General features: G+C 44.4%; 50 non-coding genes across 50 annotated transcripts; all 50 read left to right on the forward strand.

Moving 5' to 3' along the window:
• Nucleotides 1-2,020: 2,020 nt before the first annotated feature.
• On the forward strand, nt 2,021-2,139 carry LOC148375272 (5S ribosomal RNA). The gene has a single exon (XR_015848349.1). It is a non-coding gene; the product is annotated as a 5S ribosomal RNA (ribosomal RNA).
• Nucleotides 2,140-2,361: 222 nt separating this feature from the next.
• LOC148375273 (5S ribosomal RNA) lies at nt 2,362-2,480 on the forward strand. The gene has a single exon (XR_015847627.1). It is a non-coding gene; the product is annotated as a 5S ribosomal RNA (ribosomal RNA).
• Nucleotides 2,481-2,700: 220 nt separating this feature from the next.
• Nucleotides 2,701-2,819, forward strand: LOC148375274 (5S ribosomal RNA). Its single transcript, XR_015847352.1, has one exon. It is a non-coding gene; the product is annotated as a 5S ribosomal RNA (ribosomal RNA).
• A 222-nt stretch (nt 2,820-3,041) lies between these two features.
• Nucleotides 3,042-3,160, forward strand: LOC148375275 (5S ribosomal RNA). Its single transcript, XR_015847289.1, has one exon. It is a non-coding gene; the product is annotated as a 5S ribosomal RNA (ribosomal RNA).
• Nucleotides 3,161-3,382: 222 nt separating this feature from the next.
• LOC148375276 (5S ribosomal RNA) lies at nt 3,383-3,501 on the forward strand. Its single transcript, XR_015848354.1, has one exon. It is a non-coding gene; the product is annotated as a 5S ribosomal RNA (ribosomal RNA).
• Nucleotides 3,502-3,723: 222 nt separating this feature from the next.
• LOC148375277 (5S ribosomal RNA) lies at nt 3,724-3,841 on the forward strand. The gene has a single exon (XR_015848000.1). It is a non-coding gene; the product is annotated as a 5S ribosomal RNA (ribosomal RNA).
• A 222-nt stretch (nt 3,842-4,063) lies between these two features.
• On the forward strand, nt 4,064-4,182 carry LOC148375278 (5S ribosomal RNA). The gene has a single exon (XR_015848368.1). It is a non-coding gene; the product is annotated as a 5S ribosomal RNA (ribosomal RNA).
• Nucleotides 4,183-4,404: 222 nt separating this feature from the next.
• Nucleotides 4,405-4,523, forward strand: LOC148375279 (5S ribosomal RNA). The gene has a single exon (XR_015847532.1). It is a non-coding gene; the product is annotated as a 5S ribosomal RNA (ribosomal RNA).
• A 222-nt stretch (nt 4,524-4,745) lies between these two features.
• Nucleotides 4,746-4,864, forward strand: LOC148375280 (5S ribosomal RNA). Its single transcript, XR_015849414.1, has one exon. It is a non-coding gene; the product is annotated as a 5S ribosomal RNA (ribosomal RNA).
• Nucleotides 4,865-5,086: 222 nt separating this feature from the next.
• On the forward strand, nt 5,087-5,205 carry LOC148375281 (5S ribosomal RNA). The gene has a single exon (XR_015847533.1). It is a non-coding gene; the product is annotated as a 5S ribosomal RNA (ribosomal RNA).
• A 222-nt stretch (nt 5,206-5,427) lies between these two features.
• Nucleotides 5,428-5,546, forward strand: LOC148375282 (5S ribosomal RNA). The gene has a single exon (XR_015849416.1). It is a non-coding gene; the product is annotated as a 5S ribosomal RNA (ribosomal RNA).
• A 222-nt stretch (nt 5,547-5,768) lies between these two features.
• On the forward strand, nt 5,769-5,887 carry LOC148375283 (5S ribosomal RNA). Its single transcript, XR_015848389.1, has one exon. It is a non-coding gene; the product is annotated as a 5S ribosomal RNA (ribosomal RNA).
• Nucleotides 5,888-6,395: 508 nt separating this feature from the next.
• LOC148375284 (5S ribosomal RNA) lies at nt 6,396-6,514 on the forward strand. Its single transcript, XR_015848457.1, has one exon. It is a non-coding gene; the product is annotated as a 5S ribosomal RNA (ribosomal RNA).
• A 222-nt stretch (nt 6,515-6,736) lies between these two features.
• LOC148375285 (5S ribosomal RNA) lies at nt 6,737-6,855 on the forward strand. The gene has a single exon (XR_015848510.1). It is a non-coding gene; the product is annotated as a 5S ribosomal RNA (ribosomal RNA).
• A 222-nt stretch (nt 6,856-7,077) lies between these two features.
• On the forward strand, nt 7,078-7,196 carry LOC148375286 (5S ribosomal RNA). Its single transcript, XR_015848573.1, has one exon. It is a non-coding gene; the product is annotated as a 5S ribosomal RNA (ribosomal RNA).
• Nucleotides 7,197-7,418: 222 nt separating this feature from the next.
• On the forward strand, nt 7,419-7,537 carry LOC148375287 (5S ribosomal RNA). The gene has a single exon (XR_015847534.1). It is a non-coding gene; the product is annotated as a 5S ribosomal RNA (ribosomal RNA).
• Nucleotides 7,538-7,759: 222 nt separating this feature from the next.
• Nucleotides 7,760-7,877, forward strand: LOC148375288 (5S ribosomal RNA). Its single transcript, XR_015848001.1, has one exon. It is a non-coding gene; the product is annotated as a 5S ribosomal RNA (ribosomal RNA).
• Nucleotides 7,878-8,099: 222 nt separating this feature from the next.
• On the forward strand, nt 8,100-8,218 carry LOC148375289 (5S ribosomal RNA). Its single transcript, XR_015848581.1, has one exon. It is a non-coding gene; the product is annotated as a 5S ribosomal RNA (ribosomal RNA).
• A 222-nt stretch (nt 8,219-8,440) lies between these two features.
• Nucleotides 8,441-8,559, forward strand: LOC148375290 (5S ribosomal RNA). The gene has a single exon (XR_015847535.1). It is a non-coding gene; the product is annotated as a 5S ribosomal RNA (ribosomal RNA).
• A 222-nt stretch (nt 8,560-8,781) lies between these two features.
• LOC148375291 (5S ribosomal RNA) lies at nt 8,782-8,900 on the forward strand. The gene has a single exon (XR_015849417.1). It is a non-coding gene; the product is annotated as a 5S ribosomal RNA (ribosomal RNA).
• A 222-nt stretch (nt 8,901-9,122) lies between these two features.
• LOC148375292 (5S ribosomal RNA) lies at nt 9,123-9,241 on the forward strand. The gene has a single exon (XR_015848582.1). It is a non-coding gene; the product is annotated as a 5S ribosomal RNA (ribosomal RNA).
• A 222-nt stretch (nt 9,242-9,463) lies between these two features.
• On the forward strand, nt 9,464-9,582 carry LOC148375293 (5S ribosomal RNA). The gene has a single exon (XR_015847536.1). It is a non-coding gene; the product is annotated as a 5S ribosomal RNA (ribosomal RNA).
• A 222-nt stretch (nt 9,583-9,804) lies between these two features.
• LOC148375294 (5S ribosomal RNA) lies at nt 9,805-9,923 on the forward strand. The gene has a single exon (XR_015849418.1). It is a non-coding gene; the product is annotated as a 5S ribosomal RNA (ribosomal RNA).
• Nucleotides 9,924-10,145: 222 nt separating this feature from the next.
• Nucleotides 10,146-10,264, forward strand: LOC148375295 (5S ribosomal RNA). The gene has a single exon (XR_015847540.1). It is a non-coding gene; the product is annotated as a 5S ribosomal RNA (ribosomal RNA).
• Nucleotides 10,265-10,486: 222 nt separating this feature from the next.
• Nucleotides 10,487-10,605, forward strand: LOC148375296 (5S ribosomal RNA). Its single transcript, XR_015849419.1, has one exon. It is a non-coding gene; the product is annotated as a 5S ribosomal RNA (ribosomal RNA).
• A 222-nt stretch (nt 10,606-10,827) lies between these two features.
• Nucleotides 10,828-10,946, forward strand: LOC148375297 (5S ribosomal RNA). Its single transcript, XR_015848673.1, has one exon. It is a non-coding gene; the product is annotated as a 5S ribosomal RNA (ribosomal RNA).
• Nucleotides 10,947-11,453: 507 nt separating this feature from the next.
• Nucleotides 11,454-11,572, forward strand: LOC148375298 (5S ribosomal RNA). The gene has a single exon (XR_015848740.1). It is a non-coding gene; the product is annotated as a 5S ribosomal RNA (ribosomal RNA).
• A 222-nt stretch (nt 11,573-11,794) lies between these two features.
• LOC148375299 (5S ribosomal RNA) lies at nt 11,795-11,913 on the forward strand. The gene has a single exon (XR_015848825.1). It is a non-coding gene; the product is annotated as a 5S ribosomal RNA (ribosomal RNA).
• A 222-nt stretch (nt 11,914-12,135) lies between these two features.
• On the forward strand, nt 12,136-12,254 carry LOC148375300 (5S ribosomal RNA). Its single transcript, XR_015848924.1, has one exon. It is a non-coding gene; the product is annotated as a 5S ribosomal RNA (ribosomal RNA).
• Nucleotides 12,255-12,476: 222 nt separating this feature from the next.
• Nucleotides 12,477-12,595, forward strand: LOC148375301 (5S ribosomal RNA). Its single transcript, XR_015847541.1, has one exon. It is a non-coding gene; the product is annotated as a 5S ribosomal RNA (ribosomal RNA).
• Nucleotides 12,596-12,817: 222 nt separating this feature from the next.
• Nucleotides 12,818-12,935, forward strand: LOC148375302 (5S ribosomal RNA). Its single transcript, XR_015848002.1, has one exon. It is a non-coding gene; the product is annotated as a 5S ribosomal RNA (ribosomal RNA).
• Nucleotides 12,936-13,157: 222 nt separating this feature from the next.
• Nucleotides 13,158-13,276, forward strand: LOC148375303 (5S ribosomal RNA). Its single transcript, XR_015849000.1, has one exon. It is a non-coding gene; the product is annotated as a 5S ribosomal RNA (ribosomal RNA).
• Nucleotides 13,277-13,498: 222 nt separating this feature from the next.
• LOC148375304 (5S ribosomal RNA) lies at nt 13,499-13,617 on the forward strand. The gene has a single exon (XR_015847545.1). It is a non-coding gene; the product is annotated as a 5S ribosomal RNA (ribosomal RNA).
• Nucleotides 13,618-13,839: 222 nt separating this feature from the next.
• LOC148375305 (5S ribosomal RNA) lies at nt 13,840-13,958 on the forward strand. The gene has a single exon (XR_015849420.1). It is a non-coding gene; the product is annotated as a 5S ribosomal RNA (ribosomal RNA).
• A 222-nt stretch (nt 13,959-14,180) lies between these two features.
• On the forward strand, nt 14,181-14,299 carry LOC148375306 (5S ribosomal RNA). Its single transcript, XR_015849058.1, has one exon. It is a non-coding gene; the product is annotated as a 5S ribosomal RNA (ribosomal RNA).
• A 218-nt stretch (nt 14,300-14,517) lies between these two features.
• LOC148375307 (5S ribosomal RNA) lies at nt 14,518-14,636 on the forward strand. The gene has a single exon (XR_015847291.1). It is a non-coding gene; the product is annotated as a 5S ribosomal RNA (ribosomal RNA).
• A 222-nt stretch (nt 14,637-14,858) lies between these two features.
• LOC148375308 (5S ribosomal RNA) lies at nt 14,859-14,977 on the forward strand. Its single transcript, XR_015849064.1, has one exon. It is a non-coding gene; the product is annotated as a 5S ribosomal RNA (ribosomal RNA).
• A 222-nt stretch (nt 14,978-15,199) lies between these two features.
• Nucleotides 15,200-15,318, forward strand: LOC148375309 (5S ribosomal RNA). The gene has a single exon (XR_015849065.1). It is a non-coding gene; the product is annotated as a 5S ribosomal RNA (ribosomal RNA).
• A 222-nt stretch (nt 15,319-15,540) lies between these two features.
• Nucleotides 15,541-15,659, forward strand: LOC148375310 (5S ribosomal RNA). Its single transcript, XR_015849066.1, has one exon. It is a non-coding gene; the product is annotated as a 5S ribosomal RNA (ribosomal RNA).
• Nucleotides 15,660-15,881: 222 nt separating this feature from the next.
• LOC148375311 (5S ribosomal RNA) lies at nt 15,882-16,000 on the forward strand. The gene has a single exon (XR_015847546.1). It is a non-coding gene; the product is annotated as a 5S ribosomal RNA (ribosomal RNA).
• Nucleotides 16,001-16,222: 222 nt separating this feature from the next.
• LOC148375312 (5S ribosomal RNA) lies at nt 16,223-16,340 on the forward strand. The gene has a single exon (XR_015848003.1). It is a non-coding gene; the product is annotated as a 5S ribosomal RNA (ribosomal RNA).
• A 222-nt stretch (nt 16,341-16,562) lies between these two features.
• Nucleotides 16,563-16,680, forward strand: LOC148375313 (5S ribosomal RNA). Its single transcript, XR_015848004.1, has one exon. It is a non-coding gene; the product is annotated as a 5S ribosomal RNA (ribosomal RNA).
• Nucleotides 16,681-16,902: 222 nt separating this feature from the next.
• LOC148375314 (5S ribosomal RNA) lies at nt 16,903-17,021 on the forward strand. The gene has a single exon (XR_015849069.1). It is a non-coding gene; the product is annotated as a 5S ribosomal RNA (ribosomal RNA).
• A 222-nt stretch (nt 17,022-17,243) lies between these two features.
• Nucleotides 17,244-17,362, forward strand: LOC148375315 (5S ribosomal RNA). The gene has a single exon (XR_015847548.1). It is a non-coding gene; the product is annotated as a 5S ribosomal RNA (ribosomal RNA).
• Nucleotides 17,363-17,584: 222 nt separating this feature from the next.
• Nucleotides 17,585-17,703, forward strand: LOC148375316 (5S ribosomal RNA). The gene has a single exon (XR_015849421.1). It is a non-coding gene; the product is annotated as a 5S ribosomal RNA (ribosomal RNA).
• Nucleotides 17,704-17,925: 222 nt separating this feature from the next.
• LOC148375317 (5S ribosomal RNA) lies at nt 17,926-18,044 on the forward strand. Its single transcript, XR_015849070.1, has one exon. It is a non-coding gene; the product is annotated as a 5S ribosomal RNA (ribosomal RNA).
• A 222-nt stretch (nt 18,045-18,266) lies between these two features.
• On the forward strand, nt 18,267-18,385 carry LOC148375318 (5S ribosomal RNA). The gene has a single exon (XR_015847253.1). It is a non-coding gene; the product is annotated as a 5S ribosomal RNA (ribosomal RNA).
• A 506-nt stretch (nt 18,386-18,891) lies between these two features.
• Nucleotides 18,892-19,010, forward strand: LOC148375319 (5S ribosomal RNA). The gene has a single exon (XR_015847366.1). It is a non-coding gene; the product is annotated as a 5S ribosomal RNA (ribosomal RNA).
• A 222-nt stretch (nt 19,011-19,232) lies between these two features.
• LOC148375320 (5S ribosomal RNA) lies at nt 19,233-19,351 on the forward strand. Its single transcript, XR_015849071.1, has one exon. It is a non-coding gene; the product is annotated as a 5S ribosomal RNA (ribosomal RNA).
• A 222-nt stretch (nt 19,352-19,573) lies between these two features.
• On the forward strand, nt 19,574-19,692 carry LOC148375321 (5S ribosomal RNA). Its single transcript, XR_015847254.1, has one exon. It is a non-coding gene; the product is annotated as a 5S ribosomal RNA (ribosomal RNA).
• The last annotated feature ends 55 nt before the right edge of the window (nt 19,693-19,747 follow it).

A 19,747-nucleotide genomic window follows, 5' to 3' on the forward strand; every position in this document is an offset into this window, starting at 1 on the left:
CTGTTTTTATCCAAAATATGGAGTGTCCTTGGATCAGTGTGTTTGCCATTACCCACAGTTAAAATTCTGAAGCAGTATGTGACTGATTTTATTTGGGATGGTAAGCCAGCTAAAATAGCCTATGAGACTCTGATTGGAAGGGTGGAGGAAGGCGGTCTGGGATTGCTCGATCCATCCATAAGACTGAAGGCTTTAAGAATAAAAACTGTTAAAAATTTCATGAGGGAGGGAGACAAAGAATCGACACGAATTCTGGAATACTTTTTAGACAAAACTTTTAAAATGGGGCCTTCAGCCTTGTGGATGAAAACAAAAGAATATATGACAAACGGCATCCCAGATTTTTATAGGGAAGTTTTAAGGGCTTGGAGTGATTTTATAGGACATGTAGTTTTTAAACCGGAGGGAAAGGAAGAAATTTTAAATCAACCCTTGTTCTTAAATCCGAATTTACGAATTGGAGGAGGGAACTTTTACAAGCACTGGTTTGACGCAGGATTCCGAAAAATCAGAGATCTTTTGTACGAGGTCAGACCAGGATTCTTGCCATTTCAGGCTTTCATTGACGAGATTGGTGCAACAGTAGACGAATGTAATGAAGAAAAAATCAGGAATGAGTACATGACAATAAAAAAAGCAGTTCCTAAAGAATGGTGGACAATTATAGAAAGAAATGAAAAGAAACAAGAGGAAGGTCCAATGAGAACAGAGATGAAGGACACAGGGACACCTTTTAGTGCTCTTGTTTTAAAAGACTTCTATTCTGTTTTTAGAGAAATGGCTTTTATACAACCGAGAGCAAATTCTTATTGGGAAAAGATGTTTGTAGATTTTAACACAAAAGATGTGTGGAGAAACATCAGAACCGGTTTGAAATGCCCTTCGTTAGAAAATTTTGATTTCCTTTTAGCCCACAACTGTGTTTTTAATGAAATGAGACTTTTTAAGATGGGACTTGCGAGGGATGAAACATGCAAAATATGCAAGAAGGAGAAAGAGGGCTTAAAGCATATGTTCTTTAACTGTGAAGAACTGAAAAGACTGACCGCAGTGCTTAAGGAAATGACGAAAGGTTTTGGACAGAATGAGCAGTATGTTGATGAAAATTGGGAGAAGATGATTTTATTTGGGATGATACAAGGTAAAAAAGGAAAAAATAACCAGGCACTCAATATAGTTTTGTCAGTGGCTAGGCATACAGTGTGGGTAAGAAGAACGGTTTTGAAGAATAAAGGACGGAAACTGGATATATGCAAACTGTTTGAAAGCAAATTGAAAAGAATAATGGAAGCACTGTATGTCTATTTTAATAATAACGGAATTTTAGAGGTTTTTAACAAAATATTTGTTCTTACTAATCCTTTTGTGCAAATAACTTGGGAGGGTGTAAGAATAAGTTTACCGGATGTGATGTAATCGACGTGCCTGTTTGTTTTTTTAGCTCTATTACAATCTTTGAAGATGTATTTTACAAGTTGTTTATGGTCACTGCACAAAAAGTACTTTATGAATTATGCGACACAGTGTGCTCTGAATTTACACATAATTTGTTTTAACATTAATGCACGAATGTTGTTGTACGAGTGTTAGATGACCACGTTTTGTGTTTTTGAAAGCTATGAAGATGTACTGAGCAAAATGATGTAAATTATGGATTGTAAAATTGTTTTTGGATAAGCTCTATCAATAAAAGTCAAAAAAAAAAAAAAAATCTCGTCCGATCTCGGAAGCTAAGCAGGGTCGGGCCTGGTTAGTACTTGGATGGGAGACCGCCTGGGAATACCAGGTGCTGTAAGCTTTTTACTTCCAGCAAACTTTTTGGTATTTTTTCTGGCCTCGGAGCAGCCCCTTTTGGACGGATTTGCATTCTTTCACAACCTTTTTGCAAAACAAATAAATGAAGAATTATGCACATATTAAACCCCTGTTGTTCTATAAATGGCTACCCCTCTTGGCAAACAGTGGAGTTGCAACTTCCGCGGTGTTGATTATAAATACTAAAAATTCACCCTCTTCTTTCGCTTACGGCCATACTACCCTGAACACGCCCGATCTCGTCCGATCTCGGAAGCTAAGCAGGGTCGGGCCTGGTTAGTACTTGGATGGGAGACCGCCTGGGAATACCAGGTGCTGTAAGCTTTTTACTTCCAGCAAACTTTTTGGTATTTTTTCTGGCCTCGGAGCAGCCCCTTTTGGACGGATTTGCATTCTTTCACAACCTGTTTGCAAAACAAATAAATGAAGAATTACGCACGTATTAAACCACTGTTGTTTTATAATTTGCTACCCCTCTTGGCAAACAGTGGGGTTGCAACTTCCGCGGTGTTGATTATAAATACTGAAAATTCACCCTCTTCTCTCGCTTACGGCCATACTACCCTGAACACGCCCGATCTCGTCCGATCTCGGAAGCTAAGCAGTGTCGGGCCTGGTTAGTACTTGGATGGGAGACCGCCTGGGAATACCAGGTGCTGTAAGCTTTTTACTTCCAGCAAACTTTTTGGTATTTTTTCTGGCCTCGGAGCAGCCCCTTTTGGACGGATTTGCATTCTTTCACAACCTGTTTGCAAAACAAATAAATGAAGAATTACACATATTAAACCCCTGTTGTTCTATAAATGGCTACCCCTCTTGGCAAACAGTGGAGTTGCAACTTCCGCGGTGTTGATTATAAATACTGAAAATTCACCCTCTTCTTTCGCTTACGGCCATACTACCCTGAAAACGCTCGATCTCGTCCGATCTCGGAAGCTAAGCAGGGTCGGGCCTGGTTAGTACTTGGATGGGAGACCGCCTGGGAATACCAGGTGCTGTAAGCTTTTTACTTCCAGCAAACTTTTTGGTATTTTTTCTGGCCTCGGAGCAGCCCCTTTTGGACGGATTTGCATTCTTTCACAACCTTTTTGCAAAACAAATAAATGAAGAAATACGAACATATTAAACCATTGTTGTTTTATAATTTGCTACCCCTCTTGGCAAACAGTGGGGTTGCAACTTCCGCGGTGTTGATTATAAATACTGAAAATTCACCCCCTTCTCTCGCTTACGGCCATACTACCCTGAACACGCCCGATCTCGTCCGATCTCGGAAGCTAAGCAGGGTCGGGCCTGGTTAGTACTTGAATGGGAGACCGCCTGGGAATACCAGGTGCTGTAAGCTTTTTACTTTTAGCAAACTTTTTGGTATTTTTTCTGGCCTCGGAGCAGCCCCTTTTGGACGGATTTGCATTCTTTCACAACCTGTTTGCAAAACAAATAAATGAAGAATTACGCACATATTAAACCCCTGTTGTTCTATAAATTGCTACCCCTCTTGGCAAACAGTGGAGTTGCAACTTCCGCGGTGTTGATTATAAATACTGAAAATCCACCCTCTTCTTTTGCTTACGGCCATACTACCCTGAACACGCCCGATCTCGTCCGATCTCGGAAGCTAAGCAGGGTCGGGCCTGGTTAGTACTTGGATGGGAGACCGCCTGGGAATACCAGGTGCTGTAAGCTTTTTACTTCCAGCAAGCTTTTTGGTATTTTTTCTGGCCTCGGAGCAGCCCCTTTTGGACGGATTTGCATTCTTTCACAACCTTTTTGCAAAACAAATAAATGAAGAATTACACACATATTAAACCACTGTTGTTTTATAATTTGCTACCCCTCTTGGCACACAGTGGAGTTGCAACTTCCGCGGTGTTGATTATAAATACTGAAAATCCACCCTCTTCTTTCGCTTACGGCCATACTACCCTGAACACGCCCGATCTCGTCCGATCTCGGAAGCAAGCAGGGTCGGGCCTGGTTAGTACTTGGATGGGAGACCGCCTGGGAATACCAGGTGCTGTAAGCTTTTTACTTCCAGCAAACTTTTTGGTATTTTTTCTGGCCTCGGAGCAGCCCCTTTTGGACGGATTTGCATTCTTTCACAACCTGTTTGCAAAACAAATAAATGAAGAATTACACACATATTAAACCCCTGTTGTTTTATAAATGGCTACCCCTCTTGGCAAACAGTGGCGTTGCAACTTCCGCGGTGTTGATTATAAATACTGAAAATTCACGCTCTTCTCTCGCTTACGGCCATACTACCCTGAACACGCCCGATCTCGTCCGATCTCGGAAGCTAAGCAGGGTCGGGCCTGGTTAGTACTTGGATGGGAGACCGCCTGGGAATACCAGGTGCTGTAAGCTTTTTACTTCCAGCAAGCTTTTTGGTATTTTTTCTGGCCTCGGAGCAGCCCCTTTTGGACGGATTTGCATTCTTTCACAACCTTTTTGCAAAACAAATAAATGAAGAATTACACACATATTAAACCACTGTTGTTTTATAATTTGCTACCCCTCTTGGCAAACAGTGGGGTTGCAACATCCGCGGTGTTGATTATAAATACTGAAAATTCACCCTCTTCTCTCGCTTACGGCCATACTACCCTGAACACGCCCGATCTCGTCCGATCTCGGAAGCTAAGCAGAGTCGGGCCTGGTTAGTACTTGGATGGGAGACCGCCTGGGAATACCAGGTGCTGTAAGCTTTTTACTTCCAGCAAACTTTTTGGTATTTTTTCTGGCCTCGGAGCAGCCCCTTTTGGACGGATTTGCATTCTTTCACAACCTGTTTGCAAAACAAATAAATGAAGAAATACGCACATATTAAACCCCTGTTGTTCTATTAATGGCTACCCCTCTTGGCAAACAGTGGAGTTGCAACTTCCGCGGTGTTGATTATAAATACTGAAAATTCACCCTCTTCTTTCGCTTACGGCCATACTACCCTGAACACGCCCGATCTCGTCCGATCTCGGAAGCTAAGCAGGGTCGGGCCCGGTTAGTACTTGGATGGGAGACCGCCTGGGAATACCAGGTGCTGTAAGCTTTTTACTTCCAGCAAACTTTTTGGTATTTTTTCTGGCCTCGGAGCAGCCCCTTTTGGACGGATTTGCATTCTTTCACAACCTGTTTGCAAAACAAATAAATGAAGAATTACACACATATTAAACCACTGTTGTTTTATAATTTGCTACCCCTCTTGGCAAACAGTGGGGTTGCAACATCCGCGGTGTTGATTATAAATACTGAAAATTCACCCTCTTCTCTCGCTTACGGCCATACTACCCTGAACACGCCCGATCTCGTCCGATCTCGGAAGCTAAGCAGAGTCGGGCCTGGTTAGTACTTGGATGGGAGACCGCCTGGGAATACCAGGTGCTGTAAGCTTTTTACTTCCAGCAAACTTTTTGGTATTTTTTCTGGCCTCGGAGCAGCCCCTTTTGGACGGATTTGCATTCTTTCACAACCTGTTTGCAAAACAAATAAATGAAGAAATACGCACATATTAAACCCCTGTTGTTCTATTAATGGCTACCCCTCTTGGCAAACAGTGGAGTTGCAACTTCCGCGGTGTTGATTATAAATACTGAAAATTCACCCTCTTCTTTCGCTTACGGCCATACTACCCTGAACACGCCCGATCTCGTCCGATCTCGGAAGCTAAGCAGGGTCGGGCCCGGTTAGTACTTGGATGGGAGACCGCCTGGGAATACCAGGTGCTGTAAGCTTTTTACTTCCAGCAAACTTTTTGGTATTTTTTCTGGCCTCGGAGCAGCCCCTTTTGGACGGATTTGCATTCTTTCACAACCTGTTTGCAAAACAAATAAATGAAGAATTACACACATATTAAACCACTGTTGTTTTATAATTTGCTACCCCTCTTGGCACACAGTGGAGTTGCAACTTCCGCGGTGTTGATTATAAATACTGAAAATTCACCCTCTTCTTTCGCTTACGGCCATACTACCCTGAACACGCCCGATCTCGTCCGATCTCGGAAGCTAAGCAGGGTCGGGCCTGGTTAGTACTTGGATGGGAGACCGCCTGGGAATACCAGGTGCTGTAAGCTTTTTACTTCCAGCAAGCTTTTTGGTATTTTTTCTGGCCTCGGAGCAGCCCCTTTTGGACGGATTTGCATTCTTTCACAACCTGTTTGCAAAACAAATAAATGAAGAATTACACACATATTAAACCACTGTTGTTCTATAAATGGCTACCCCTCTTGGCAAACAGTGGCGTAATTGAAGAAAAAAAAAAAAAAAAAAAAAAAAATCTCGTCCGATCTCGGAAGCTAAGCAGGGTCGGGCCTGGTTAGTACTTGGATGGGAGACCGCCTGGGAATACCAGGTGCTGTAAGCTTTTTACTTCCAGCAAGCTTTTTGGTATTTTTTCTGGCCTCGGAGCAGCCCCTTTTGGACGGATTTGCATTCTTTCACAACCTTTTTGCAAAACAAATAAATGAAGAATTACACACATATTAAACCACTGTTGTTTTATAATTTGCTACCCCTCTTGGCACACAGTGGCGTTGCAACTTCCGCGGTGTTGATTATAAATACTGAAAATTCACCTCATTCGCTTACGGCCATACTACCCTGAACACGCCCGATCTCGTCCGATCTCGGAAGCTAAGCAGGGTCGGGCCTGGTTAGTACTTGGATGGGAGACCGCCTGGGAATACCAGGTGCTGTAAGCTTTTTACTTTTAGCAAACTTTTTGGTATTTTTTCTGGCCTCGGAGCAGCCCCTTTTGGACGGATTTGCATTCTTTCACAACCTGTTTGCAAAACAAATAAATGAAGAATTACGCACATATTAAACCCCTGTTGTTCTATAAATTGCTACCCCTCTTGGCAAACAGTGGAGTTGCAACTTCCGCGGTGTTGATTATAAATACTGAAAATCCACCCTCTTCTTTTGCTTACGGCCATACTACCCTGAACACGCCCGATCTCGTCCGATCTCGGAAGCTAAGCAGGGTCGGGCCTGGTTAGTACTTGGATGGGAGACCGCCTGGGAATACCAGGTGCTGTAAGCTTTTTACTTCCAGCAAACTTTTTGGTATTTTTTCTGGCCTCGGAGCAGCCCCTTTTGGACGGATTTGCATTCTTTCACAACCTTTTTGCAAAACAAATAAATGAAGAAATACGAACATATTAAACCATTGTTGTTTTATAATTTGCTACCCCTCTTGGCAAACAGTGGGGTTGCAACATCCGCGGTGTTGATTATAAATACTGAAAATTCACCCTCTTCTCTCGCTTACGGCCATACTACCCTGAACACGCCCGATCTCGTCCGATCTCGGAAGCTAAGCAGGGTCGGGCCTGGTTAGTACTTGGATGGGAGACCGCCTGGGAATACCAGGTGCTGTAAGCTTTTTACTTCCAGCAAGCTTTTTGGTATTTTTTCTGGCCTCGGAGCAGCCCCTTTTGGACGGATTTGCATTCTTTCACAACCTTTTTGCAAAACAAATAAATGAAGAATTACACACATATTAAACCACTGTTGTTTTATAATTTGCTACCCCTCTTGGCAAACAGTGGGGTTGCAACATCCGCGGTGTTGATTATAAATACTGAAAATTCACCCTCTTCTCTCGCTTACGGCCATACTACCCTGAACACGCCCGATCTCGTCCGATCTCGGAAGCTAAGCAGAGTCGGGCCTGGTTAGTACTTGGATGGGAGACCGCCTGGGAATACCAGGTGCTGTAAGCTTTTTACTTCCAGCAAACTTTTTGGTATTTTTTCTGGCCTCGGAGCAGCCCCTTTTGGACGGATTTGCATTCTTTCACAACCTTTTTGCAAAACAAATAAATGAAGAAATACGAACATATTAAACCATTGTTGTTTTATAATTTGCTACCCCTCTTGGCACACAGTGGAGTTGCAACTTCCGCGGTGTTGATTATAAATACTGAAAATCCACCCTCTTCTTTCGCTTACGGCCATACTACCCTGAACACGCCCGATCTCGTCCGATCTCGGAAGCAAGCAGGGTCGGGCCTGGTTAGTACTTGGATGGGAGACCGCCTGGGAATACCAGGTGCTGTAAGCTTTTTACTTCCAGCAAACTTTTTGGTATTTTTTCTGGCCTCGGAGCAGCCCCTTTTGGACGGATTTGCATTCTTTCACAACCTGTTTGCAAAACAAATAAATGAAGAATTACACACATATTAAACCCCTGTTGTTTTATAAATGGCTACCCCTCTTGGCAAACAGTGGCGTTGCAACTTCCGCGGTGTTGATTATAAATACTGAAAATTCACGCTCTTCTCTCGCTTACGGCCATACTACCCTGAACACGCCCGATCTCGTCCGATCTCGGAAGCTAAGCAGGGTCGGGCCTGGTTAGTACTTGGATGGGAGACCGCCTGGGAATACCAGGTGCTGTAAGCTTTTTACTTCCAGCAAGCTTTTTGGTATTTTTTCTGGCCTCGGAGCAGCCCCTTTTGGACGGATTTGCATTCTTTCACAACCTTTTTGCAAAACAAATAAATGAAGAATTACACACATATTAAACCACTGTTGTTTTATAATTTGCTACCCCTCTTGGCAAACAGTGGGGTTGCAACATCCGCGGTGTTGATTATAAATACTGAAAATTCACCCTCTTCTCTCGCTTACGGCCATACTACCCTGAACACGCCCGATCTCGTCCGATCTCGGAAGCTAAGCAGAGTCGGGCCTGGTTAGTACTTGGATGGGAGACCGCCTGGGAATACCAGGTGCTGTAAGCTTTTTACTTCCAGCAAACTTTTTGGTATTTTTTCTGGCCTCGGAGCAGCCCCTTTTGGACGGATTTGCATTCTTTCACAACCTGTTTGCAAAACAAATAAATGAAGAAATACGCACATATTAAACCCCTGTTGTTCTATTAATGGCTACCCCTCTTGGCAAACAGTGGAGTTGCAACTTCCGCGGTGTTGATTATAAATACTGAAAATTCACCCTCTTCTTTCGCTTACGGCCATACTACCCTGAACACGCCCGATCTCGTCCGATCTCGGAAGCTAAGCAGGGTCGGGCCCGGTTAGTACTTGGATGGGAGACCGCCTGGGAATACCAGGTGCTGTAAGCTTTTTACTTCCAGCAAACTTTTTGGTATTTTTTCTGGCCTCGGAGCAGCCCCTTTTGGACGGATTTGCATTCTTTCACAACCTGTTTGCAAAACAAATAAATGAAGAATTACACACATATTAAACCACTGTTGTTTTATAATTTGCTACCCCTCTTGGCACACAGTGGAGTTGCAACTTCCGCGGTGTTGATTATAAATACTGAAAATTCACCCTCTTCTTTCGCTTACGGCCATACTACCCTGAACACGCCCGATCTCGTCCGATCTCGGAAGCTAAGCAGGGTCGGGCCTGGTTAGTACTTGGATGGGAGACCGCCTGGGAATACCAGGTGCTGTAAGCTTTTTACTTCCAGCAAGCTTTTTGGTATTTTTTCTGGCCTCGGAGCAGCCCCTTTTGGACGGATTTGCATTCTTTCACAACCTTTTTGCAAAACAAATAAATGAAGAATTACACACATATTAAACCACTGTTGTTTTATAATTTGCTACCCCTCTTGGCAAACAGTGGGGTTGCAACATCCGCGGTGTTGATTATAAATACTGAAAATTCACCCTCTTCTCTCGCTTACGGCCATACTACCCTGAACACGCCCGATCTCGTCCGATCTCGGAAGCTAAGCAGAGTCGGGCCTGGTTAGTACTTGGATGGGAGACCGCCTGGGAATACCAGGTGCTGTAAGCTTTTTACTTCCAGCAAACTTTTTGGTATTTTTTCTGGCCTCGGAGCAGCCCCTTTTGGACGGATTTGCATTCTTTCACAACCTGTTTGCAAAACAAATAAATGAAGAAATACGCACATATTAAACCCCTGTTGTTCTATTAATGGCTACCCCTCTTGGCAAACAGTGGAGTTGCAACTTCCGCGGTGTTGATTATAAATACTGAAAATTCACCCTCTTCTTTCGCTTACGGCCATACTACCCTGAACACGCCCGATCTCGTCCGATCTCGGAAGCTAAGCAGGGTCGGGCCCGGTTAGTACTTGGATGGGAGACCGCCTGGGAATACCAGGTGCTGTAAGCTTTTTACTTCCAGCAAACTTTTTGGTATTTTTTCTGGCCTCGGAGCAGCCCCTTTTGGACGGATTTGCATTCTTTCACAACCTGTTTGCAAAACAAATAAATGAAGAATTACACACATATTAAACCACTGTTGTTTTATAATTTGCTACCCCTCTTGGCAAACAGTGGGGTTGCAACATCCGCGGTGTTGATTATAAATACTGAAAATTCACCCTCTTCTCTCGCTTACGGCCATACTACCCTGAACACGCCCGATCTCGTCCGATCTCGGAAGCTAAGCAGAGTCGGGCCTGGTTAGTACTTGGATGGGAGACCGCCTGGGAATACCAGGTGCTGTAAGCTTTTTACTTCCAGCAAACTTTTTGGTATTTTTTCTGGCCTCGGAGCAGCCCCTTTTGGACGGATTTGCATTCTTTCACAACCTGTTTGCAAAACAAATAAATGAAGAAATACGCACATATTAAACCCCTGTTGTTCTATTAATGGCTACCCCTCTTGGCAAACAGTGGAGTTGCAACTTCCGCGGTGTTGATTATAAATACTGAAAATTCACCCTCTTCTTTCGCTTACGGCCATACTACCCTGAACACGCCCGATCTCGTCCGATCTCGGAAGCTAAGCAGGGTCGGGCCCGGTTAGTACTTGGATGGGAGACCGCCTGGGAATACCAGGTGCTGTAAGCTTTTTACTTCCAGCAAACTTTTTGGTATTTTTTCTGGCCTCGGAGCAGCCCCTTTTGGACGGATTTGCATTCTTTCACAACCTGTTTGCAAAACAAATAAATGAAGAATTACACACATATTAAACCACTGTTGTTTTATAATTTGCTACCCCTCTTGGCACACAGTGGAGTTGCAACTTCCGCGGTGTTGATTATAAATACTGAAAATTCACCCTCTTCTTTCGCTTACGGCCATACTACCCTGAACACGCCCGATCTCGTCCGATCTCGGAAGCTAAGCAGGGTCGGGCCTGGTTAGTACTTGGATGGGAGACCGCCTGGGAATACCAGGTGCTGTAAGCTTTTTACTTCCAGCAAGCTTTTTGGTATTTTTTCTGGCCTCGGAGCAGCCCCTTTTGGACGGATTTGCATTCTTTCACAACCTGTTTGCAAAACAAATAAATGAAGAATTACACACATATTAAACCACTGTTGTTCTATAAATGGCTACCCCTCTTGGCAAACAGTGGCGTAATTGAAGAAAAAAAAAAAAAAAAAAAAAAAATCTCGTCCGATCTCGGAAGCTAAGCAGGGTCGGGCCTGGTTAGTACTTGGATGGGAGACCGCCTGGGAATACCAGGTGCTGTAAGCTTTTTACTTCCAGCAAGCTTTTTGGTATTTTTTCTGGCCTCGGAGCAGCCCCTTTTGGACGGATTTGCATTCTTTCACAACCTTTTTGCAAAACAAATAAATGAAGAATTACACACATATTAAACCACTGTTGTTTTATAATTTGCTACCCCTCTTGGCACACAGTGGCGTTGCAACTTCCGCGGTGTTGATTATAAATACTGAAAATTCACCTCATTCGCTTACGGCCATACTACCCTGAACACGCCCGATCTCGTCCGATCTCGGAAGCTAAGCAGGGTCGGGCCTGGTTAGTACTTGGATGGGAGACCGCCTGGGAATACCAGGTGCTGTAAGCTTTTTACTTTTAGCAAACTTTTTGGTATTTTTTCTGGCCTCGGAGCAGCCCCTTTTGGACGGATTTGCATTCTTTCACAACCTGTTTGCAAAACAAATAAATGAAGAATTACGCACATATTAAACCCCTGTTGTTCTATAAATTGCTACCCCTCTTGGCAAACAGTGGAGTTGCAACTTCCGCGGTGTTGATTATAAATACTGAAAATCCACCCTCTTCTTTTGCTTACGGCCATACTACCCTGAACACGCCCGATCTCGTCCGATCTCGGAAGCTAAGCAGGGTCGGGCCTGGTTAGTACTTGGATGGGAGACCGCCTGGGAATACCAGGTGCTGTAAGCTTTTTACTTCCAGCAAACTTTTTGGTATTTTTTCTGGCCTCGGAGCAGCCCCTTTTGGACGGATTTGCATTCTTTCACAACCTTTTTGCAAAACAAATAAATGAAGAAATACGAACATATTAAACCATTGTTGTTTTATAATTTGCTACCCCTCTTGGCAAACAGTGGGGTTGCAACATCCGCGGTGTTGATTATAAATACTGAAAATTCACCCTCTTCTCTCGCTTACGGCCATACTACCCTGAACACGCCCGATCTCGTCCGATCTCGGAAGCTAAGCAGGGTCGGGCCTGGTTAGTACTTGGATGGGAGACCGCCTGGGAATACCAGGTGCTGTAAGCTTTTTACTTCCAGCAAGCTTTTTGGTATTTTTTCTGGCCTCGGAGCAGCCCCTTTTGGACGGATTTGCATTCTTTCACAACCTTTTTGCAAAACAAATAAATGAAGAATTACACACATATTAAACCACTGTTGTTTTATAATTTGCTACCCCTCTTGGCAAACAGTGGGGTTGCAACATCCGCGGTGTTGATTATAAATACTGAAAATTCACCCTCTTCTCTCGCTTACGGCCATACTACCCTGAACACGCCCGATCTCGTCCGATCTCGGAAGCTAAGCAGAGTCGGGCCTGGTTAGTACTTGGATGGGAGACCGCCTGGGAATACCAGGTGCTGTAAGCTTTTTACTTCCAGCAAACTTTTTGGTATTTTTTCTGGCCTCGGAGCAGCCCCTTTTGGACGGATTTGCATTCTTTCACAACCTTTTTGCAAAACAAATAAATGAAGAAATACGAACATATTAAACCATTGTTGTTTTATAATTTGCTACCCCTCTTGGCACACAGTGGAGTTGCAACTTCCGCGGTGTTGATTATAAATACTGAAAATCCACCCTCTTCTTTCGCTTACGGCCATACTACCCTGAACACGCCCGATCTCGTCCGATCTCGGAAGCAAGCAGGGTCGGGCCTGGTTAGTACTTGGATGGGAGACCGCCTGGGAATACCAGGTGCTGTAAGCTTTTTACTTCCAGCAAACTTTTTGGTATTTTTTCTGGCCTCGGAGCAGCCCCTTTTGGACGGATTTGCATTCTTTCACAACCTGTTTGCAAAACAAATAAATGAAGAATTACACACATATTAAACCCCTGTTGTTTTATAAATGGCTACCCCTCTTGGCAAACAGTGGCGTTGCAACTTCCGCGGTGTTGATTATAAATACTGAAAATTCACGCTCTTCTCTCGCTTACGGCCATACTACCCTGAACACGCCCGATCTCGTCCGATCTCGGAAGCTAAGCAGGGTCGGGCCTGGTTAGTACTTGGATGGGAGACCGCCTGGGAATACCAGGTGCTGTAAGCTTTTTACTTCCAGCAAGCTTTTTGGTATTTTTTCTGGCCTCGGAGCAGCCCCTTTTGGACGGATTTGCATTCTTTCACAACCTTTTTGCAAAACAAATAAATGAAGAATTACACACATATTAAACCACTGTTGTTTTATAATTTGCTACCCCTCTTGGCAAACAGTGGGGTTGCAACATCCGCGGTGTTGATTATAAATACTGAAAATTCACCCTCTTCTCTCGCTTACGGCCATACTACCCTGAACACGCCCGATCTCGTCCGATCTCGGAAGCTAAGCAGAGTCGGGCCTGGTTAGTACTTGGATGGGAGACCGCCTGGGAATACCAGGTGCTGTAAGCTTTTTACTTCCAGCAAACTTTTTGGTATTTTTTCTGGCCTCGGAGCAGCCCCTTTTGGACGGATTTGCATTCTTTCACAACCTGTTTGCAAAACAAATAAATGAAGAAATACGCACATATTAAACCCCTGTTGTTCTATTAATGGCTACCCCTCTTGGCAAACAGTGGAGTTGCAACTTCCGCGGTGTTGATTATAAATACTGAAAATTCACCCTCTTCTTTCGCTTACGGCCATACTACCCTGAACACGCCCGATCTCGTCCGATCTCGGAAGCTAAGCAGGGTCGGGCCCGGTTAGTACTTGGATGGGAGACCGCCTGGGAATACCAGGTGCTGTAAGCTTTTTACTTCCAGCAAACTTTTTGGTATTTTTTCTGGCCTCGGAGCAGCCCCTTTTGGACGGATTTGCATTCTTTCACAACCTGTTTGCAAAACAAATAAATGAAGAATTACACACATATTAAACCACTGTTGTTTTATAATTTGCTACCCCTCTTGGCACACAGTGGAGTTGCAACTTCCGCGGTGTTGATTATAAATACTGAAAATTCACCCTCTTCTTTCGCTTACGGCCATACTACCCTGAACACGCCCGATCTCGTCCGATCTCGGAAGCTAAGCAGGGTCGGGCCTGGTTAGTACTTGGATGGGAGACCGCCTGGGAATACCAGGTGCTGTAAGCTTTTTACTTCCAGCAAGCTTTTTGGTATTTTTTCTGGCCTCGGAGCAGCCCCTTTTGGACGGATTTGCATTCTTTCACAACCTTTTTGCAAAACAAATAAATGAAGAATTACACACATATTAAACCACTGTTGTTTTATAATTTGCTACCCCTCTTGGCACACAGTGGCGTTGCAACTTCCGCGGTGTTGATTATAAATACTGAAAATTCACCTCATTCGCTTACGGCCATACTACCCTGAACACGCCCGATCTCGTCCGATCTCGGAAGCTAAGCAGGGTCGGGCCTGGTTAGTACTTGAATGGGAGACCGCCTGGGAATACCAGGTGCTGTAAGCTTTTTACTTTTAGCAAACTTTTTGGTATTTTTTCTGGCCTCGGAGCAGCCCCTTTTGGACGGATTTGCATTCTTTCACAACCTGTTTGCAAAACAAATAAATGAAGAATTACGCACATATTAAACCCCTGTTGTTCTATAAATTGCTACCCCTCTTGGCAAACAGTGGAGTTGCAACTTCCGCGGTGTTGATTATAAATACTGAAAATCCACCCTCTTCTTTTGCTTACGGCCATACTACCCTGAACACGCCCGATCTCGTCCGATCTCGGAAGCTAAGCAGGGTCGGGCCTGGTTAGTACTTGGATGGGAGACCGCCTGGGAATACCAGGTGCTGTAAGCTTTTTACTTCCAGCAAACTTTTTGGTATTTTTTCTGGCCTCGGAGCAGCCCCTTTTGGACGGATTTGCATTCTTTCACAACCTTTTTGCAAAACAAATAAATGAAGAAATACGAACATATTAAACCATTGTTGTTTTATAATTTGCTACCCCTCTTGGCAAACAGTGGGGTTGCAACATCCGCGGTGTTGATTATAAATACTGAAAATTCACCCTCTTCTCTCGCTTACGGCCATACTACCCTGAACACGCCCGATCTCGTCCGATCTCGGAAGCTAAGCAGGGTCGGGCCTGGTTAGTACTTGGATGGGAGACCGCCTGGGAATACCAGGTGCTGTAAGCTTTTTACTTCCAGCAAGCTTTTTGGTATTTTTTCTGGCCTCGGAGCAGCCCCTTTTGGACAGATTTGCATTCTTTCACAACCTTTTTGCAAAACAAATAAATGAAGAATTACACACATATTAAACCACTGTTGTTTTATAATTTGCTACCCCTCTTGGCAGAAAGTGGGGTTGCAACATCCGCGGTGTTGATTATAAATACTGAAAATTCACCCTCTTCTCTCGCTTACGGCCATACTACCCTGAACACGCCCGATCTCGTCCGATCTCGGAAGCTAAGCAGGGTCGGGCCTGGTTAGTACTTGGATGGGAGACCGCCTGGGAATACCAGGTGCTGTAAGCTTTTTACTTCCAGCAAGCTTTTTGGTATTTTTTCTGGCCTCGGAGCAGCCCCTTTTGGACGGATTTGCATTCTTTCACAACCTTTTTGCAAAACAAATAAATGAAGAATTACACACATATTAAACCACTGTTGTTTTATAATTTGCTACCCCTCTTGGCAAACAGTGGGGTTGCAACATCCGCGGTGTTGATTATAAATACTGAAAATTCACCCTCTTCTCTCGCTTACGGCCATACTACCCTGAACACGCCCGATCTCGTCCGATCTCGGAAGCTAAGCAGAGTCGGGCCTGGTTAGTACTTGGATGGGAGACCGCCTGGGAATACCAGGTGCTGTAAGCTTTTTACTTCCAGCAAACTTTTTGGTATTTTTTCTGGCCTCGGAGCAGCCCCTTTTGGACGGATTTGCATTCTTTCACAACCTTTTTGCAAAACAAATAAATGAAGAAATACGAACATATTAAACCATTGTTGTTTTATAATTTGCTACCCCTCTTGGCACACAGTGGAGTTGCAACTTCCGCGGTGTTGATTATAAATACTGAAAATCCACCCTCTTCTTTCGCTTACGGCCATACTACCCTGAACACGCCCGATCTCGTCCGATCTCGGAAGCAAGCAGGGTCGGGCCTGGTTAGTACTTGGATGGGAGACCGCCTGGGAATACCAGGTGCTGTAAGCTTTTTACTTCCAGCAAACTTTTTGGTATTTTTTCTGGCCTCGGAGCAGCCCCTTTTGGACGGATTTGCATTCTTTCACAACCTGTTTGCAAAACAAATAAATGAAGAATTACACACATATTAAACCCCTGTTGTTTTATAAATGGCTACCCCTCTTGGCAAACAGTGGCGTTGCAACTTCCGCGGTGTTGATTATAAATACTGAAAATTCACGCTCTTCTCTCGCTTACGGCCATACTACCCTGAACACGCCCGATCTCGTCCGATCTCGGAAGCAAGCAGGGTCGGGCCTGGTTAGTACTTGGATGGGAGACCGCCTGGGAATACCAGGTGCTGTAAGCTTTTTACTTCCAGCAAACTTTTTGGTATTTTTTCTGGCCTCGGAGCAGCCCCTTTTGGACGGATTTGCATTCTTTCACAACCTGTTTGCAAAACAAATAAATGAAGAATTACACACATATTAAACCCCTGTTGTTTTATAAATGGCTACCCCTCTTGGCAAACAGTGGCGTTGCAACTTCCGCGGTGTTGATTATAAATACTGAAAATTCACGCTCTTCTCTCGCTTACGGCCATACTACCCTGAACACGCCCGATCTCGTCCGATCTCGGAAGCTAAGCAGGGTCGGGCCTGGTTAGTACTTGGATGGGAGACCGCCTGGGAATACCAGGTGCTGTAAGCTTTTTACTTCCAGCAAGCTTTTTGGTATTTTTTCTGGCCTCGGAGCAGCCCCTTTTGGACGGATTTGCATTCTTTCACAACCTTTTTGCAAAACAAATAAATGAAGAATTACACACATATTAAACCACTGTTGTTTTATAATTTGCTACCCCTCTTGGCAAACAGTGGGGTTGCAACATCCGCGGTGTTGATTATAAATACTGAAAATTCACCCTCTTCTCTCGCTTACGGCCATACTACCCTGAACACGCCCGATCTCGTCCGATCTCGGAAGCTAAGCAGAGTCGGGCCTGGTTAGTACTTGGATGGGAGACCGCCTGGGAATACCAGGTGCTGTAAGCTTTTTACTTCCAGCAAACTTTTTGGTATTTTTTCTGGCCTCGGAGCAGCCCCTTTTGGACGGATTTGCATTCTTTCACAACCTGTTTGCAAAACAAATAAATGAAGAAATACGCACATATTAAACCCCTGTTGTTCTATTAATGGCTACCCCTCTTGGCAAACAGTGGAGTTGCAACTTCCGCGGTGTTGATTATAAATACTGAAAATTCACCCTCTTCTTTCGCTTACGGCCATACTACCCTGAACACGCCCGATCTCGTCCGATCTCGGAAGCTAAGCAGGGTCGGGCCCGGTTAGTACTTGGATGGGAGACCGCCTGGGAATACCAGGTGCTGTAAGCTTTTTACTTCCAGCAAACTTTTTGGTATTTTTTCTGGCCTCGGAGCAGCCCCTTTTGGACGGATTTGCATTCTTTCACAACCTGTTTGCAAAACAAATAAATTAAGAATTACACACATATTAAACCACTGTTGTTTTATAATTTGCTACCCCTCTTGGCACACAGTGGAGTTGCAACTTCCGCGGTGTTGATTATAAATACTGAAAATTCACCCTCTTCTTTCGCTTACGGCCATACTACCCTGAACACGCCCGATCTCGTCCGATCTCGGAAGCTAAGCAGGGTCGGGCCTGGTTAGTACTTGGATGGGAGACCGCCTGGGAATACCAGGTGCTGTAAGCTTTTTACTTCCAGCAAGCTTTTTGGTATTTTTTCTGGCCTCGGAGCAGCCCCTTTTGGACGGATTTGCATTCTTTCACAACCTTTTTGCAAAACAAATAAATGAAGAATTACACACATATTAAACCACTGTTGTTTTATAATTTGCTACCCCTCTTGGCACACAGTGGAGTTGCAACTTCCGCGGTGTTGATTATAAATACTGAAAATCCACCCTCTTCTTTCGCTTACGGCCATACTACCCTGAACACGCCCGATCTCGTCTGATCTCGGAAGCTAAGCAGGGTCGGGCCTGGTTAGTACTTGGATGGGAGACCGCCTGGGAATACCAGGTGCTGTAAGCTTTTTACTTCCAGCAAACTTTTTGGTATTTTTTCTGGCCTCGGAGCAGCCCCTTTTGGACGGATTTGCATTCTTTCACAACCTGTTTGCAAAACAAATAAATGAAGAATTACACACATATTAAACCCCTGTTGTTCTATAAATGGCTACCCCTCTTGGCAAACAGTGGCGTTATTGAAGAAAAGAAAAAAAAAAAAAAAAAATCTCGTCCGATCTCGGAAGCTAAGCAGGGTCGGGCCTGGTTAGTACTTGGATGGGAGACCGCCTGGGAATACCAGGTGCTGTAAGCTTTTTACTTCCAGCAAGCTTTTTGGTATTTTTTCTGGCCTCGGAGCAGCCCCTTTTGGACGGATTTGCATTCTTTCACAACCTTTTTGCAAAACAAATAAATGAAGAATTACACACATATTAAACCACTGTTGTTTTATAATTTGCTACCCCTCTTGGCACACAGTGGCGTTGCAACTTCCGCGGTGTTGATTATAAATACTGAAAATTCACCTCATTCGCTTACGGCCATACTACCCTGAACACGCCCGATCTCGTCCGATCTCGGAAGCTAAGCAGGGTCGGGCCTGGTTAGTACTTGGATGGGACACCGCCTGGGAATACCAGGTGCTGTAAGCTTTTTACTTCCAGCAAACTTTTTGGTATTTTTTCTGGCCTCGGAGCAGCCCCTTTTGGACGGATTTGCATTCTTTCACAACCTGTTTGCAAAACAAATAAATGAAGAATTACGCACATATTAAACCCCTGTTGTTCTATAAATTGCTACCCCTCTTGGCAAACAGTGGAGTTGCAACTTCCGCGGTGTTGATTATAAATACTGAAAATTCACCCTCTTCTTTCGCTTACGGCCATACTACCCTGAACACGCCCGATCTCGTCCGATCTCGGAAGCTAAGCAGGGTCGGGCCTGGTTAGTACTTGGATGGGAGACCGCCTGGGAATACCAGGTGCTGTAAGCTTTTTACTTCCAGCAAGCTTTTTGGTATTTTTTCTGGCCTCGGAGCAGCCCCTTTTGGACGGATTTGCATTCTTTCACAACCTTTTTGCAAAACAAATAAATGAAGAATTACACACATATTAAACCACTGTTGTTTTATAATTTGCTACCCCTCTTGGCACACAGTGGAGTTGCAACTTCCGCGGTGTTGATTATAAATACTGAAAATCCACCCTCTTCTTTCGCTTACGGCCATACTACCCTGAACACGCCCGATCTCGTCTGATCTCGGAAGCTAAGCAGGGTCGGGCCTGGTTAGTACTTGGATGGGAGACCGCCTGGGAATACCAGGTGCTGTAAGCTTTTTACTTCCAGCAAACTTTTTGGTATTTTTTCTGGCCTCGGAGCAGCCCCTTTT

This window comes from Urocampus carinirostris, chromosome 1, assembly GCF_059441175.1.
Source record: "Urocampus carinirostris isolate Australia breed hairy pipefish chromosome 1, RoL_Ucar_1.0, whole genome shotgun sequence".
Taxonomy (NCBI): Eukaryota; Metazoa; Chordata; class Actinopteri; order Syngnathiformes; family Syngnathidae; genus Urocampus; species Urocampus carinirostris.